The 4,392-nt window shown below is 44.5% G+C and overlaps 1 pseudogene; it reads left to right on the top strand.

The window, feature by feature from the left end:
* Positions 1 to 8: 8 nt before the first annotated feature.
* On the top strand, positions 9 to 542 carry LOC120859603 (annotated as a pseudogene).
* The last annotated feature ends 3,850 nt before the right edge of the window (positions 543 to 4,392 follow it).

Genomic DNA, 4,392 nt, shown 5'->3' with positions numbered 1-4,392 from the left:
GCCCCAGGCTCTGTCTCTCCCTGCTGGTGCTGCCCTGGATACTGACCACATCCCATGCCATGGTACACACCCTGCTCATGGCCAGGCTGCATTTTTGTGAAGACAACGTGATCGCCCACTTTTTCTGTGATTTGTCTGCTCTGCTGAAGCTGTCCTGCTCTGACACTCGAGTGAATGAGCTGGTGATATTTTTCGTCGGAGGGCTCATTATCGTCATCCCATTCCTACTCATCATCATGTCTTATGCACGAATCGTGTCCTCCATCCTCAAGGTCCCTTCTGCCAAGGGCATCTGCAAGGCCTTCTCCACCTGTGGCTCCCACCTCACTGTGGTGTCTCTCTTCTATGGGACAATTATTGGTCTCTATTTATGCCCATCAGCTAATAATTCCACCGTTAAGGAGACTGTGATGTCTATGATGTACACTGTGGTGACCCCCATGCTGAACCCCTTCATCTACAGCCTGAGGAACAGAGACATGAAGGGAGCTCTCAGAAGAGTCTTTTGAAAAAAGAAAAATGCCTTCTCTCTATGGCTGTAAAGTTAGGATGATGATAAAGTTGGGATTTCTACACAATTTTATTTAGTAGGTATATTGATATCAATATTGGGATATTAACCCAGATTTCTGTTTTCAATGATCTTTTTTTTTTTTTACAATGACTTAGTAGGATATTGTCCAATAAGTAAAAGAGATACAGTGGAGGTATGTAGTAGAACTTGGAAAGGGGATGTCAGTGACCTCCTAGCTGGATCTTTCTCATTTTTCTCTGCAGGTTAACTCAAAGAAGCTTCATTTTTAAATTTCCAATTAATCTTTGTGCCCTCCCTCCACATTTTTTTTTCATTACTGTTATCAATGTTTGATTTACTGTTGATATAAACACTATTTACTGAGCATTTACTCATTTACTTGTTGACACACCCTCTCCCCTCTGCCCTTGACCCACCACCTTGGACAGACCTTCCATGAATGAAGAGACGGAAACTGCAGAACCTGGGCCCGCAGTAGGATACTCATATTTACTGAACCAGACAACGCCCAATGTAGTTACTTTTATCATCCTCCCATTTGAAAACATGGAGGCAACTAAAAGAAACAGCACAGCTGCGATAGCCTGTAAAATAGCATTAATTTGCGATGTGCTGCCTCCTTGCACACTGCATGCCGCTATGGCAGCAAATTCTTGGGCCAGTGGTCCCTTCCTAAACCTGGCCCTTTTGGGTGTGTGAGGCCACCATCCGGGCCATGCCTAGCTCCTAGGAAGGCCACTGAGAACCCAGGTCTGCCACACTAAAGGTGGAGAGGAGAGCCTTTTCTTCAGCATCTGTGTCCCTTTTTTAAACAATTAATTTATCATGTTTTTTGAAAAAGGGACACAGAGTGCATTATATAATACTGTGTCCTTGAGGTCAATACTATTTAAAATTTAAAATTGTCCCCTACTTACCTCCTGTAAACTGGACTTTTAATTGTTGAATATAGATATTTACTTATCTCTTCTTGAGCAAGGGTTTGCATTATCCTGTCTCTTAACCGTCTCTCCTCTGATTTTATATCTCGTGTCCTCTTGACCTGCCCTGAACCTCAAGTGAGCATTCTATCTCCTTTGCTACTTTACCATCTCCTTTGATAGTTTAGTTCATCTTTGTTGTTGTTTAGTCGTTAAGTCGTGTGTACTCTTTTTTGACCCCGTGGACTTTAGTTCACCAGGTTCCTCTGTCACGCTGTAGGGCAACTAAGCCCGTGTGCCACAGCTACTTAGGCCTGTGTGCCAGGAGCCTGTGCTCTGCAACAAGAGAGCCCACCACCACGAGAAGCCCACGCCCCACAACTAGAGAGTAGCCCCTGTTCGCGGCAACTGCACAAAAGCCCAGACACAGCTACGAAGACCCAGCACAGCCAAAAAAAGTTAATTATGGCTTTGTGGCCATAGATAACTGCCACAGCAGGAAGAGCTGGAAACTAGGAAGTATTCTGACACATCTGGGGAGTATTAGAGACGATGGAAGTGGCAGGCGCCAGTATGTTTTCCCACAGAGGTAAGGAGGCAGAAGTACTTCAATGGGGTTCACACTGGGTTTTCTTTTCTGTCTTGACTTGAGGAAGAATTGAATATGATCAGGGAGTCTTTCTCTGGTCTCTTATTCTTAGTTAGTTAGTTAAGTCGCTCAGTCATGTCTGACTCTTTGCGAACCCATGAACTGTAGCCCATCAGGCTCCTCCATCTATGGGATTCTCCAGGCAAGAATACTGGACTGGGTTGCCATTTCCTTCTCCAGGGGATCTTCCCGACCCAGGGATTGAACCCACGTCTCCCACATTGCAGGCAGACGCTATAACCTCTGAGCCACCAGGGAAGCCCTTCCTATATATCTGCATATGGTTGTGTCATGGGGATAAGTACTCCTTGCTAGTTACAGGTCATGTATGGGAAATGGTGTTTTACTGAGAGATTCTTCCACCTTGAGAATCTTTCCAAAATATATGTCTTGGGACTTAGTGGTTAAGACACTGAGTTCACTTCAGGGAGTGCTGGATTGATCCCTGGTCAGGGAACTAAGGTCTCACATGCTGCCCAGAATGGTCAGAAAACAAAAACAGAAAACCAAAAAAACCAACGCCTTTCTTGGCACTTTACTCAAACCACGGAAGCTTTCTTGTTGCCCACAGAAAACAGCCTGTTACACTCCTCAGAATTTTTAGGGTACTACCATATGGTTCCTGCTTGTTTTATGACTTCACAAAAGGTGACTTCCATCCTCTTTTACCTCTGGAAATGTGGGCTCCAACCACAAGTGTCTACTGTCCATTCCCTAAAGAGTCAGTGATTAAGCTTTCATGTGTGAGCTTCTCTCCATCCCCATCTTCCCCCAAAGTATAGTCAGGGGTGATCAGTGATTGTAATCAGCCATTGCACCACGACCCTGAGAGCATTTGTCCTAGAGAAAGTGAAAGTGTTAGCCGCCCATTCGTGCTTGATTCTTGTGACCCCACGGACTGTAGCCCACCAGGTTCCTCTGTCCATGGGATTTTCCAGGCAAGAACACTGGAATGTGTTGCCATTCCCTTCTCCAGGGGATCTTCCTGACCCAGGGATCGAACCTGGGTCTCCTGCATTGCAAACCGATTTTTACCATCTGAACCACCATGGGAGGTGGTGTCCTAGAGAGGCCTTGCGTAATTACTTTGTCTTTAATGAGCTCCTCCAGGACCCAGACTCCTCTGGGATGCAGGGCCCGTTTGGCCCAAGGATGTGCAGAGTGGGAGATGTGGATAGGATTTTCCAGATGCCAGAGATGACTTTAGAGGCTGTTATCTCACACGCCTTAGTGAATAAAGGGGAGCAGGATCTCGGGTCACAGTCCTCTCACACTGGCTAAGCTGGGCAGAGAGTACATAAGCTGGTCCATTAGGGTTTTTCCGACCTGAGAGTCTTGATTTTTCAGGTTGTGCGGTATTCTCCAGGAGAGTTTTTCAAGTTTGGTAATGCTTTCCTTTTCCACCTCTCTGCTTCCCAAAGCTTCACTACATTTGAGAAGTTTTTATTAAGGTTCACACATTATAATCTATTTTTATTAATGAGAACATTCTAATGTATTTCTTACCACATCATTTATTCCCAGAACGTTGTGTACTTTCAGTGTACTAATAACTCTTGAGGTAAGTATTAATGCCGTACTTCTGAACCCTTGTTTTATTTTAGAATTACCTTGGAGCTTTAAGAACTGTGTATGGGCTTCCTCTCAAAGACTGTGATTATATATCTCATGGGGCCAGTAGATCAAGAATCCAGTAGATTCTTGCTACTCATTGTGAAGCCCATGGACTGAAGCGGGGCATTACCTGGGTGCTGATTAAAATGCAGAAGCAAGCCTACTATATCCAAATCGGTGTTTTACAAGCACTCCTAGGAGATTTTTCAGGGATATTAAATTTAAGAAGCATTACCCTAGATTTCCTTAAGTGCAGTTCTGGCTGAAAACTACTGACTTAACAGGTGAAGAAAGTGAGAGACTCATGGCACTGTCAGTGACAACATCCCCTAGTCCTGTCTCTGGTTTGTGATCGCTAGTCACACTCTTAATACAGATGTGATCTCCAGTCACACAAATGGGGTCCTGCTCCTTTGCCAGGGTCTCTTCCCAGAGAGACCCTATGTAATATCCATGTGAAAACCTACTGACGTAGCTGGATCAGCCAGCATCAAGGGGTGAAATCCCAGCTGTTGGATTCAGTCATGTCTTTAATGAAAGAGCTTTCCACATCTAATGACACTTCTCTGCTTTTTTGTCCACTTTGAGGTGCACTATGGAATGTTAGGTTTCTCCAGAGAAAAAGATCCAATAGAGAATTTTATCTATATCTATCTATCTATGTGCATATGTCT

The sequence above is a fragment of the Oryx dammah genome, unplaced genomic scaffold, assembly GCF_014754425.2.
Source record: "Oryx dammah isolate SB20612 unplaced genomic scaffold, SCBI_Odam_1.1 HiC_scaffold_1868, whole genome shotgun sequence".
Lineage (NCBI taxonomy): Eukaryota > Metazoa > Chordata > Mammalia > Artiodactyla > Bovidae > Oryx > Oryx dammah.
The sequence above is the reverse complement of the archived record's forward strand: the minus strand, read 5'-3'. Positions and strand labels throughout refer to the sequence as shown.